Source organism: Pseudonaja textilis, chromosome 5, assembly GCF_049901715.1.
Source record: "Pseudonaja textilis isolate UNSWEBS1 chromosome 5, rPseTex1.2, whole genome shotgun sequence".
Taxonomy (NCBI): domain Eukaryota; kingdom Metazoa; phylum Chordata; class Lepidosauria; order Squamata; family Elapidae; genus Pseudonaja; species Pseudonaja textilis.
In genome coordinates this window covers 47,315,189-47,329,772 of record NC_141994.1, presented here as the reverse complement: position 1 = coordinate 47,329,772, position 14,584 = coordinate 47,315,189, and positions in this window count along the sequence as shown.

Below are 14,584 nucleotides of genomic sequence, written 5' to 3'. Positions count from 1 at the left end.
GATGTGTCACACTCAAAGCAGTAAAAGGGGGGAAACCTATACTTGTTTTTTTTCTTTAGTGTTAAAATTTGTATTAATCTAGAATTTATAAAAAGAATGTGTAATGGAAAGAGAATATGACAGACTAAAGGACCAACTAAATTAATAAGTTAATATAGACTATTAAAAGCAAGGAGAGACATTGATAACTTCTTCTTCTTCTTCTTCTTCTTCTTCTTCTTCTTCTTCTTCTTCTTCTTCTTCTTCTTCTTCTTCTTCTTCTTCTTCTTCTTCTTCTTCTTCTTCTTCTTCTAACACATATTATCTTTATTTTTAAAATAAATATTAAAGGATTATATTTGAAATAATTGAAATGAAACAAAAAATGTTTCGATTGAGATTAATGAAAGAGGCTAGAATTAATGTGTTTGTTTCTCTCCTCACTGAAAATTTGGAATGGAAAAGGTAATAATAAAGAATGCATATATGAATGTATAATTGCTGTCATATTTGTATGTAAAGGTGATGACCTGAAAATATGTTGTCCACTAAAAAGAGATTTTTGTTTTTAATGTGAAAAACTGAATAAAATTTGTTAAAAAAACCATTGTTAGTAATCAGCAGAATAAGTATCCTGATACTGTGCATATCATAGCGGGGGACTTTAATCAAGCTGATTTAAAAGCAGTGCTCCCTAAATTCTATCAGCATATTAAGTGTGCTATTAGAGGAGCAAACATATTGGACAAAGTATATAGCAACATCAAACATGGCTATAAGGTTATACAATTATCATATTTGGGACAATCAGACCATATGTCACTGCTTTTAACACCAGCATACATGAGATGGGCTCTGCCTATAATAAAGATAGTGAAATCTTGGCCAGAAGATGCTTCCCAACAATTTCAGGATTGTTTTGAGAACAAACAGGGACATCTTTTACCACCCTGAGTAGAGGAGCACACTGCAACTGTTCTGTGCTATATCAAACACTGCACAGATACTATCACTGTGGATAATTGTATTAGGATATATCCCAATGAGAAACCCTGGATGACCAAGGAAGTCCAGCGCCTCTTGCATGACAGGACCAAGGCCTTTAGGTCCGGTGATGGGGCAAGATACAGTGTTGCCAGAGCTAATCTGAAGAAAGGTATTCGGAAGGCCAAGACTGATTATAAGAGAAAGATTGAGGATAATTTTTATAGCAATAACATGAGGCAGGTGTGGCAAGGGATTCAACAAATTACCAACCATCAACCGACCAATGTCATCCCTGCTGAAGGGGATGCTTCATTGACAGAGGAACTGAATCATTTATTTGCTTGCTTTGAAGTGGAGACATCAGAGATAGATAAAATATAACCACCAGCTAATTGTAGCACCCACTTCATTGTGAAGGAACAGGAGGTGAGGAGCATTCTGAGGGCTGTGGACCCTAGAAAGGCTGCCGGTCCTGACGGTATCTCTGGCTGAGTGCTTAAAGACTGTGCTGACCAGTTGGCTAGAGTCTTTACCAGGATCTTCAATCGGTCTTTATCCCAGACCACTAAATTAATTAAAATATGCTATAAATCACAGATGAAGTAAATATTTGTGTTCCATCCAGTAGCCAAGCTTAGAAAACTATCCCCATGAGGAAGTCCCAATTTTCTGGTTGTAGAATTAAATGAAAAGCCATAGGATTTGTTCTTTCTTCACTCCCACGAGAACTGTTACTGACTTATAAGAGGTCAGCTTTGCTTGGCTTTCCAATGGTCTACAATCCTGACCGCAATTCATTTCACAGAGTATTCAAAAACGTTTGATCTCAAAAACAGTTTGATTTTGGGCTGCATCTCTTCAGGCTGCAGTTATGGGCTGGCTCACATGATCAAATGCTCCTCCACAGAGCACATATTCCTAAAAATAGAAAAGGCTAGATCAGAATCGTCTTGCTGATATCTCAGTGATGATTTGTTTGTTTTTCATTTCATATGGAAGAGCATTGTGAGATATGTAATTACATGTAATCTGAAGCACTACAGCCATACCTGAAATATTTATGCAGTTTCTAGTTGTATTCATCCGCAACAGTTGGGTAAAGCAAATCCACAACATATTGCAGTGTTAGTGTCTGGTTTATTATACAGTTTTATTAGATTACAAACACCCCTGCATCTTGACTTTGCATGTGTCTGTTGTCATGTTCTCATCTCAAATTTTGCTATTTTAAAGCACAATTTGAAATACATTATAGCCAACTCATCCCTGATCAACACTACAAATACACAGTAGATATCAGATGCGTGATGGAAGCAGAGCTGGTTACAAACCATTGATAATATTCAAGCCTTATATATTGAAAATCCTTAAGATTACTATAAACTGTTTTAGAAAGCTGTGATTTGTGTGTTAGGGGGTACTTGTATGTAGATCCCCTTCCACATTTTTAAAGGCTGAGTGAGGTAGGCAACTGTGAGGAAAAAACAAAATAAGCATTATCTAATTGAAGATAATTACCTTTTATTTTTATTTACTAAAAGGTATCAAAAATGAGGCACACTTTAATTGGTACTTAAATAGAAAACACTTGCTACTGTTCTGTGTTGTATTGTGCCTCATCTGTCTACCTTCAATATCCCCCAAAATGTAAAGGAACAAAATGACTCTATATAGCAAACTGTTATTTTGTGCAGAGGAGAATATAAAAGGAACTGATTGCATTTATTATTTTTATTTACAACAGAATGCATATTCCATCCTCATTTGCAGGAATGGTTCAGATTCCATAAAAAATATACTGACAAAAAAGAGTACAATCTTCATAAAATGACCATTCAATGCCATACAACTTTACTTAAAAATGGAAAAAGTAAAATAAAATAAAAATACACAAAGTTTAAGATAGCTCTTTAGTTAATGCTGGGATTTTTTTAGTTGTATTCAGAAAACTAATGGCTGTTAATGCATAGCATATATAAAACAAGGATATCTTGTGGCTAAAGTAATTCTCACCTACAGATGTAGGCACAGCATGTACCAACTGATGTTTTAAGGTAACTTTTGAAGGCAGACACAAGAACTAATTGTTGCAATCATCTAACCTCAGTATGATGATGGTGTAATTGAGATCTCCTGCTCCAGAAAAATGTCTGCTCAACCCAGGAGTGGGATTCAAATTTCGTAACAACTGGTTATGTGGGAGTGGCTTAATTTGTGGGTGTGGCTTGGTGACCATGTGATTGGCAAACCAAATACAAGTGGTCCTCGCTTAGTGGCCGGTTGCTTAGCAAGTGTTCTAATTTATGACTGACCTCCCCAGAGCTACTTGACTTGTTTTTGGAGTTTTGACACACACTTCTAATCCTACTATTCTACGATTCTATAAGGATCTCCTGCTGGAGCAGGAGGTTGGACTAGATGACCTCCGAGATCCCTTCCAGGCCAGCCCTAGGTTGCTGTGCTGCTTCAGAATGTCTTCTGAAGCCAGGGTTTGTGTCCTTCCTTCGTCTCCTTTTTTTTTTCTCCCTCTCTCCCTCCTCCCATGTATTTATTTATCTATCCATATCTTTCACTTTCTCCTCTCTCTCCTCTCTTTCTTTCTCTTTCTTTCTTTCTGTCTATTCTTTCCACCCCCTCTTTCTTTGTCTATCCCTTTTCTTCCTTTCTCATCCTTTCTCTCTCCTTTTTCTTTCTTTTCCTTTTCTTTTTCTTTTCTTTCATCTCTTCCTTCTCTTTGCTCTCTCTTTCTCTCTCTCTCCCCCATCTCTTTCCCACCTCTCTTTCTCTCTCTCCCCCTCTCCCTCCCTTTCTTTCTCTCTTTCTCTTTCTCTTTCTCTCTCTCTCTCCCTCTTTTTCTTTCCCTCTCTTTCTCTCTCTCTCTCTCTCTTCCTCTCTCTCCCTCCTCCCTCCCTCTTTTTTTCTCTTTCTCTTTCTCTCTTTCCCTCTCTCTCTTTCTCACTCTGTCCCTTCCCTTCATCCTTCCCTCTCTCTTTCTAAAGGTAGGAGACTCACCTGAAACACACACACACACATGCGCCTGCAACATTGCTCATTAACTTATGTTCTTTCTGGGCAGTCTCCTAGAGTCCCAGGGACTGGGTGCAATTGTCTGTTCACACCCTGTCCTGCGTTGCCCAGAAAAGTTGGCAGGCAAGGCTTCCGGGTCCAACAAAGGGGCCAGGAGCAGGACTTCCACCACTCCCTTAAGCACCCACCCTGCCGGCATCCCAACTGCCTGCAAACTTTCCTTCCTCCCATGGCTGGTGGCAGAGGGAAAGGTAAGCCAGCCAGGGCAGAGCTGTCACTACTCGGCTGCCCGCCAGCTCGCATCTTGTCCCCTGCTTGGATTCTCCAAAGTTGCTGGGAGGGAGGGGGGTGCAGGAGGCAACCAGGAAGCATACATCTGCCGGTATCATTCTTCTGCCAGCTGCCCCTCCCTCACCCAGCCGAGCGTTTTAGTCAAGTGTGGGCTGCCAAGGAAGATCCACTCTCACGAGGCTTGACTTGCACCATTCTCACAGAATGTGGCCCGCATTCAGCCAAAGCGTGCAGGCCGGTGGGCGGCAGAGGGAAGGGGTGGCAGGCAAAGAGGCGATGAGCAGCATAGCATTGTGCTCCCTGGTGACCCCTGCCCCAGCAGGCAAGGCCAAGCAGCTGCAGAGAATCCAGGTGGGGGGTGAGATATGCAGGCTGGTGGGGACCCAAGCGGTGATGGGTCAGCCCTGGCTCGCCTTCCTCTCTTCCTCTTACCAGCAAGCCAGGTAAGCTGGAGGTTGGGGGAAAGCTTGCTAGGCTGCGAGTGCCGCATGGGCAGTGCTGGCAGCGAAGCAACCTGGGCAAGTGGGGTAGGGTGGGGATAGCTTGCTAGGTCACGGGTGTCACATGGGCTAAGCAATCCAGGCAAGTGTGGGGAACATTGCTAGGCCATGAGTGTCACATGGGTAGTGCTGGAGGCTAAGCAAGCCAGGCAAGTGGGGTGGGAAGGAAAACCTTGCTAGTCCGCCAGTGCCGCATGTGCGGCGCTGGCGGCTAAGTAAGCCAGACAGGGACGGGGGGGCAGCTAGCTAGGCCATGAGCACTGAGGGTGGTGGTGGTGCACCGGTGGCAGCCTGTGCCAGCCTGGGAGTTGGGACTCCACTGGGGCTTGTGGTGGCAGTGGTGGCAAGGGCGAGGGCGGCAGTGGTAGCACGGTGGTGGCAGCCTAGGCTGGCCCAGGAGTCGGGACTCAACTGGGGCTGGAGGCAGCAGCAGCATGTAGGCAACCGGGGCTTGAAGAGCCTCACTTAACTACAGAGATCATGGTGGAAGGCAGACAGCGATGGAGGGAGGGCGGGCGGGCGGACAGGTGAAGGCAGACTGCAGGCAGTGAGGGCACATGGTCAAGATAAGGAGGGGTGGGATGGGATGGGTGGGGCTAGAATATAGTCAGCTTGTCGCGTATACATGCGATATTGCGCATGCGCAATAAGGACTGACTGAGCAGGGAGCGGAGAAGCAGGTGGAGAGGGGCGAGGCCAGCCAGGGACCCATTTTACCAGTTCTCTGAACTACTGGGAATCATAACAACTGGTTCTACTGAACTGGTCCAAACCTGTAGAATCCCACCCCTGGCTGAACCTGAGCAAAGCTCTCCTGACCTTCACCTGCTGACCAACAAGGAGCTGTAAGTCCCCTGATCCAGGGGTGGGATTCTACCAATTTGGCCTGGTTCAGCCAAACTCTGAGGATCAGCTGGGAGCGAACCAGTTCAGTTTGTTTCAACAATCAGCTGTTGGGGCCACCCACCCACCCGGGCTCTAGGCTGTGCTTTATATCCTGTTTTTTCAAGCTCAGCTGATTCGTGCAGCATAGCAGATTGCTGCATGTCAGCAGCTTAACACACAGGGATTGCTGGATAAGGTTGAATCGCACCCCTGCCTTGATCTTAATCTGGAACAGTGCTATTCAAGCTGGCCTAGACCTTCCATAAGATTCTATCTTTAGTTCCTCTTCATTGAATCCCTGTTTGAGCCAGAACACAGTTAAAATTAGAGGGGAATCAACTGATGTTGATGTTGACCCTGTGTCGAAGTAGTTGCCTACAAGAAGATTGTCCCACTCATTCTTGCCTAACTGGTCACTTTAAGTAGAGCTGTTGGATGAAATTCAGCAGATGTAGTAAAAGTAGAGAAGTACAAATTCTAGCTGCTCTTATTTCCTCAGTATATGTCCGAATACAAACTCGTACATATGTTTCATCAAACTCACTCCTTGTCTTTTACCATCATTGTTGTAGGTGTTGCTTTTGCTTATTCATATCCTGGGGCTTTAATAAACCAAAGTGGTCATTTGAGAACAATCTTGTCCAGGACTCAACATGGTGTGTAATGGAATCATTGCTGTACCCATTGAAAACCACATGGGTCCATCAGACATCTGAGGAAGCCCATCCTAGTTGGTCCTCCTTTCTGGCACACGTGTCCCCATGATGACCAGGAAGTAACCCAACCATAGAGAAGAATTTATTACAATGTCCTCCATCTTCAGATCACATGCCATCTGTTCCAATGTAAAGACCAGATCTATCTGATCGCTTATATAACTGGATCAGATATCAAGGGACAAACCATGGTTTCTGTGAAGAATGTTAAGTGCTAAAACAATTGAGTTTAGCTTATTTTCTGTCTCAGAGAATCTCAAAATTCTCAGGCAAGATTATGGCCAGTCACAATCCTTGCTGATCCATGTTTGTATGCGCATCCAAAACAAGATTGTACATATATACAGACTTGGCAGCATTAATCAGTACAGCCTGAAGGTAACACACTTAGCAATCCAGCCACCTGCATCATGGAACAAGCAAATTGTTAATTTCCCTTCTCTTGAAAGGCCACCCAATAACCCTGTTTTTAAAAAAATCCCTGACTGTTATTAATGTAAGCAGCCTCTTTCCCATCCTTGTAAATTCCTGTACTTTCCCCCATAATTGGAGCATTATTCCAGCAGGATATTTTCCCTCATTCACCGACTGAATAAATTGATCCTCCAGCTAACACTATGCCCTCCTCTTGGACTTGCCTGATCTCAACATCATCTCAAATTTAACATTCCTCTTTACGCTCTATCACAACAGTCACCAACCGGTGGGCCACATCCCACTGATGGGCTGTGAGAAAATTTTGGTGGGCCACAGAGAAATGTCACTCCCAGAGCACCCCGCAAAGCAATTAATCCAGGCTGTGCAGAAGCACAAGGCTGCACCGCCCACATGGCCTGCGGGAGCCCTCCCCGTCAACTCGCTCCTTACCTGACAAACTTTCCTGCTAAATTGTTATTTTTCCTTTATTTCCCTGACCATCAGCTTTTATGCTATGCCGGGAGATTTAGATTACCTAGGAAGTGGGAAATAATTGGATTTGTTGCTTTCTAGCTAGTCTTTAGATCTTCGGCTCTGCTTTTAAGCACAGCTGAACCTCCCTTAGGACTGAAGGTTCTATTATTCAGTGCAGACTCACGGCAAGCAAATTGACAGACTGAGCTAGCCAATGGCAGATAGATGGATCACTGAATGAATCTGTGATTCTGTGAGCAATTCAATCTGCCTGCCTGCTTTTGGGTAAAAGTTGCTCTTTTTTAAATAAAACATTCAATATTTGTATTGAATATTTCAATATAATTCAATATTCAATATTTATATAAATATTTATAATATTTACATACAAGCCATGCCCAGCCAATCACATGACTACCAAGCCACACCCACAAATTAGGCCACACCCACAGAACCAGTTAGTGGTCCCTGGGATTTAAAATTATGAGTTTGGTGGTCCCTGAGGTCCAAAAGGTTGGTGACCCCTACTGTATCACACCCTGGGACCTTGTCAAGCTAGACATAAACTATTTTTAGTGCTTCCACTCCATTCTCAACAGTTACTTGAATGATACTTATTAAATGAACAGCAGGGCACACTCCATTACATAGCCAGCAGAAGCTGCAGAAGCAATAGTGGGATGGCAAGTAATATTTTTAGTCAGCACAGCATTCATTCATCTTCTCCAATGGTAAGAAACTAGTTTCTCTTCTCACTCAGCAATTCCACATCTTCATAGCTATAGCCCACCTTTATTTTGTATAATCCAAAGCAGCATACATAATATTCCTGCCTCCCAGTTTCCCCATCATAACACTCCTGTAAGGTGGAATGGGTGAAAGAGAATGACTGGCTCAAAACCACCCAGCTATCTTTCATGCTTAGAACTCATAGTTTCTCAGTTGGTCGTCCAGCACCTTAGATAAACCATGCAAGATATTTATCTCACTGATGCCTCTCTCATCCCACTAATATAAAGTCCAGAAACACTGACCTTAAACATTCCCCAGTTAAGTTTTTACCCTTTCTTCCTACTTTCTCAATCTTATTTCTCATTCCTCATTCTCATTCTTTCTTCACATTCCTCCTTTCCAAATCCTCTTTCTCTTTCTCCATCTTCATGCTCTCTGTTTCTATAGGCTTTTGGTATCTGCATAAGACAACAACAACAAAAATTCTAAAATTCTTTAGAAATGGAGTTATAATAATTCTGACAACTGCGCTATTTTCCATCCTGGACCAATACAGCTCAGGGCATATAATTGCAGAAACTTTTGTTTTCTTTCAAATTTTCTTCCAATGAGCTGATGAGATGGAAGGATTTTTCACTGATAACTGAGAATCTTGCTGCTGATTGTTTACACAATGGCCTCTAAAGGTATTACTCTATCAGTCTGGGAACCAACATTGTAGTTGTCCTTTTTGCCCTTCTCCACACTCTTCTTCGCATTCTCTTTTCTCTCAGTCTCCTTATCCTTCCACTTTCTCTGTTTCTTTCGTTCGCTATCATTTTCAATTCTCAGCTTTGCAACTTCAGAAATCAATGAAAATTCCAGAGTTGTTAAGCTCACATTCAGGAAGACTTCTTTTTCTTTGTTATTCTTTCCTCAGTTTAAATTGTAAGTGGAGGGAATTTTGTGGCTGACTTAATTTATTGAGCTCTAGGGTGGTGCTGCTCTTTGGGCAACACGAAGATAAAAACTAGTAATGAAGATTATTGTCTGTTATTGTCCTGAAGAATCTGTTAATTGCATTAATGCTAAAATAATTTACTGCCATTATGATTCTGTTTCATTTAGTTTAATAAAGTTGTAATTACTCAACCCCAGTAGAAAGTTATTGGCCTGATGACTTTAGATGGAAATAATCAAATTCCTATTACAGGTGCTCAGACTTGAAAGGAAACTGTCATTTGCCTAGACCACACATTAGAGAGAAGTTGGCTATTTTATAGTCAATACATTTCAGTAGATTGTGTCATCCAGATTTAAGATACAGCATAGCTAATGATTCTGCCAGGTCAAGCAGTAAGAGCAGCTTGGCATGCAAAAAATGTTCTTACTAAGATGCCCATCTAAATGCAGATAAACATTGGTAGCATCAGACTGTTAAAACTAGGTCAACAGAGGGACCATAAATACAGATTGAGCTGCAAAATGGGAGTACGATAAAGCACAATCGCTTTTTGTTGTACATCATCTACACAAGTCCACTCATCTCATATTCCTAACCTGCCAAACTGGTTGCTAAGCACAGTTAACTCTTTAGAAGCAATTTCTATTATGGTTTTGCTGCAAATCTATCAGAAGTAGGTCAGTGATGTTGTGATAGATCTGGATGGAGCTGTGTTTGTGTGCAATTTGTACCACATTATTCAAAGCCTCTCAAATGTCCAAATTGGTGAACAAAATGGCTCAATAGGGACTGAGGTAAATGCACACTGCACACTGGTGGAAATAAATCAGTCAATCCAAATTTCATATCAAGAATGCTGTACGCTAAATTAGGAAAGTTTTTTTTTTTAAATGAACTGTTTTGTGAAAAATAGGATGTAAATCACACACACATACAAAAATGTATTTGCTGCCTAATTGTCTGATTCAGGTGGCTTACAATATATGAGATAAAACAAGATTATATTAACATACACATACATGGCATGGGTAATTTTCTTTTTCCCTCTTCCTCCCTTTCATTACACATAGGTATACATGCATATACTGCATTGTTGAGGAAATCATTGAAGCCCTGGCAATGGTAACTCACACCCTTGTCACATTTTGTATACTATGTCATGTAGCTGCCTTAGAAGATTACTTGAAGCTGCAATTCAAACAATATATAACAGATAACTTGTTGGTGGACTCTGGTTTACACTAGCAGACTTCCAAGTGCATTTCATTGCTGGTTTTCACTTTTACATGATTTTGCATCTGGGAATCTGCTGGATTGTTTGTTTTGTATAGAATGTATACATTTACCATACATATCCTGGTTAGAAATGCTGAAGGTTCTTCTCTGGCAAGAAACAGGGGAAATGTAGAAATCTTGATAGTTTCATACTTCTTGGTCACCAAAAGACCTGATGCTCTTTTCCTGATATTTTGAAAGATTGTTAAAACTATGCTATTCAGAAGGGTCTTTGAGTAGAAGAGAATTGACTGTTGGTGTGATTTATAATAACAATGCTTTTATTTTTTGCCTTTAAACATATTTATTGCTATTGTATGGTTGTTATTAGTTTTAACTTACATCACCATGGGTCCTTCAGGAAGACAGTAGTATAGGAATGTAGCAAATAAATTGCTTAGACAAGAACTAGAGAGCTTAACAGGAATCCTGTTTGATGTTGTGCACAAAAAGTTTTTCTGGAATCTTAGACTTAGTTTGGAGTAAAATCCTCTTTTAATCAACCGAAGGAAGAAAGGGATTTGACCCCTTTTTAATGGGAAAAGGAACAAAGCAGAAAACATGGCTAGGAATTATAAAATTATACACAATGTGGAGAAAACTGTTTGCTCCTTCTCTCCCACAGCTTCCAATTCAGAACCCCCTGATTAACTGTGCAGCGCTTTGGATTTAAAGGCACAAGGTGCTTCAGAGAACATGCAAAGAGCCTGGATGTAGCATCTGCCTTAAAATATTTGGTTTAAGGAATTGCAGCAGGTACTCCATTTGCACCAATTTAGGCTCTGAAACACCTCTGAATTCAGCAAATGGCACAGCTCTATTATTGATTGGAAGCCACCCTTATAAAGAGTGGTAATGGAATCTAACTTACATGGTTTTGAAAGGTGAAATTGATCTGTGAAAAGGCTGTCAGTGACTATTTGCCATGATGGCTAACTGAAATCTAGATTTTAAAGACAATGGTTGTGTTTATATAATGTACTACTATTATACTTTTTTGTTTTGTGTAACTGTGGTATGAGCCCAACTGATTGTGCATTCTTCAAACTATAGTAGTACGGTATTCACTCAGTATGTCTGTAATGATATGTGGGAATGACCTTGGGAGACAAGGAAAAAGCCACAGCCAGGGGAACTGCTGGTCATTCAGGCAGCAGCCTAGCCCCAAAAAGGCTTGGCAAACATCTCAGAATTGACCCTCCCTAGTTTCTTGGGCTGTAAAGGTAATGGGGGAGAAATGTACTTTCAGACTTGCAAGAGCCGATTAATCTAACCTTATAATATAGTAGAATTAGCCCATCTGGTGATGCTTCCTATCTGATCTACCTGATTCGGCTCTACATCAGGGATGTCAAACTCTCGTGTCATCACAATGATGTCACATGACATATTGGGAGTTTTTTTGCCTTTGCTAAACTGGCATGGGCATAGCCAGCATGTGATGCATCCGGCTCATGGGCCATGAATTCGACAGTCCTCCTCTACAATATCATAGGGCATGCAATTCTTTAGAGCTTAAAATGTTTAAAATGGCTGAATTGTAATTTTGTGATGTGAGAATTTGATCACCAATTCCACCAAGTGTCTAGTGTCAGGATTCTGATGATTGCCCTAATTTGTTGAAACTTAAATGATGCAACCAGTTATTGGCATAGCAATTACTTTTTCATATATATTGGCTGCCACCCTTTGGAATATCATGCCCCTCAAAATGAGATCCATCCCCACCCTCTGGGACTTCCAAAAGGGCCTGAAAATCTGCCTCTGCCAATGGGGGCATCCATTCTGGAGGTGGCTAGTAGAGTAAGAGAAGATCCTACCTGCACCCTGTCTGGTTCTTTTCTATCTGCCTTATTAATTGTACTGTTGTTTTTTTAACTTTCAATGCCCAAATGTTTTAATATTTTTAACCTTTTGTTTCATGCTGTTATTTCTGGCTGTCCAAAGTCATTTAGTAGTGAGATGAGTGGCAGATAAGTTTAATAAATACATACATACATACTAGCTCATATGTTGGTAGACTATTAAATAAATTGAAGTAGTAAATTTTAGTGTTATTGTCCCTCTGATTCCCCTTCATAGTGACAGTTCAGAACATCTGAATGAGGATAAATACCAAAGATTTAAGTGTCCAAGACTCAAAAAACAACAACTGACAGGTAGTTCAGATCAGGAAGCAGACTCCATAAGGACTTATTGGAACTTTGTTGCTGAAAGTGTAACAGAATTTTGAAAGCCTGACACAGATCTTTTTATACTGAATAGCAGAAATGTGAGGCAATCTTCAGTTTATCACTGTCTTCTCTCTTTCAGGGCTAAGACATTATTTACATAATAGCTTTTGACTATCTTCTTCAAGGCCACCTCCGTATCTTTACAGAAACTCATGTATTCTGAAAATTCAAAGTTGGAAGAAAGCTGTCCCATTTTGTGTACCTCCTTACTATGTCAATCCCCTTACTATTGTTGCTTATGTTCTGAGTGAATGAAATGTTGCTGGGATGCTAAATGAAAGCTGTGGTTTTTTAAAAGGAGAGGCATCAATGATGATTTAAAAGGTTTCAGTGATACCAATTTTATGGATAGTACCGTATGTGTATCTTAAGGGTAAGAAGACTCCACAGCATTAATACTTCCACATATTTCTGTTCCTTGTCAGAATTCTAAGGATGACCTTAATGCCATAGATTTCCCTGTAGAGAGTAGAGACAACGCTTTCTTTTTTCTTTCTTTCCAGTCCCAGCATAGGTTTATACATACAAGCAGCCTTGTTAAATCAGGTCAGGTGACCAGAGGTGGTATTCAGCAGGTTCTGACCAGTTCTGGAGAACCGATAGCGGAAATTTTGAGTAGTTCGGAGAACAGGTAAATGCCACCTCTGACTGGAGATTTTACAGTATCCTTCCCCTGCCACGCCCACCAAGCCACGCCCACAGAACCGGTAGTAAAAAAAAAAATTGAATCCCACCACTACAAGGGACCCTCTGAATCACAGTGTTTCTCAAACTTGGCCCTTTAAAGAGGTATGGACTTCAGCTCCAAAAGTCCACCTATATTAAAAGGGCCAAGGCTGAGAAATGCTGCTCTAACATTCTTCATTTAATAAGTTTTGAATTTCAAAAATAGTTTTGAACTATTTCTAGTTCAAAATTATGACCAGGATTTGAAGTTCTGATGTTTGACTCCTCAATCACATGACCATATTTTTGACATTCAGCAACTGGCTTGCATTTAGGATCATTGGCAAAACCCTGTAGTTATGTGACCATGTTTTATGTTTTGGCCAGTGTTTACCTCAGGGGTGAGATTCAAATTTTTTAACAACTGGTTCCGTGGGCGTGGCTTAGATGTTGGGTGTGGCTTACAATGTTTAGAATTCTTAGAACTGCTTAGAATGTTAACAATCGGTTCTAGAGAATATGTGCAAACTGGTAGAATCCCACCCCTGATTTACCTCAGGATTATGTAAAAAACTGCCCTATATTGAACAATGCTTTGCTTAATGAGCTTTGCGTTGGCTTAACAATCACTGCAACAATCACTGCAAGAATGTTGTAAAATTGGGTCTGTCATGTGGTAACCCTCTTTCTGATTGTCATGACTTGCAACCAAAATTGTGGGCTTGATTACAGTCATAAGTCCAGGATTACCTGTCACATGTGGTGGACAGTTCGAAAACAAAGGCTGGTGGGAGATAGCTTTTTTCACATTGTTGCTCCTCACCATCTGATATTTAAAGCAAGTTGTAATTTAGAACAGGGGTCTCCAACCTTGGCCACTTTAAGACTTGTGGATTCCTCAGCTTTGCTGGCTGAGTAATTCTGGGAGTTGAAATCCACAAGTCTTAAAGTGGCCAAGGTTGGAGACCCCTGATTTAGAAGACAATAAATGGCCATCAATAATCTGGTCCTTCATGATTTTGTCTAGGTCTCTTTTAAAGTTACAGCTAGTCCTCAATTTACGATGACCACAATTGAGCCCAAAATTCATGTTGCTAAATGAGAAATTTGTTACGTGAGTTTTACAATTTTTCTTGCCACATTTGTTAAGTGAATCACTGCAGTTATTAAGTTAGGAACATGGTTATTAAGTGAATCTGCCTTCCCCATTGACTTTGCTTGTCAGAAGGTCATAAAAGGTGATCACAGGACTCCAGGACACTGCAATCCTCATAAATGGGAGTCAGTTGCCAAGCATCTGAATGTAAATCACATAACATGGGGATGCTGCAAAGGTCATACACGTGAAAAATGATCATAAGTCACTTTTTTCAGTGCTATTGTAACCTCAAACAGTCACTAAGCAAAATGTTGTAAGTCAAGGACTACCTGTAGTCAAATAACCGACCATCATATCTA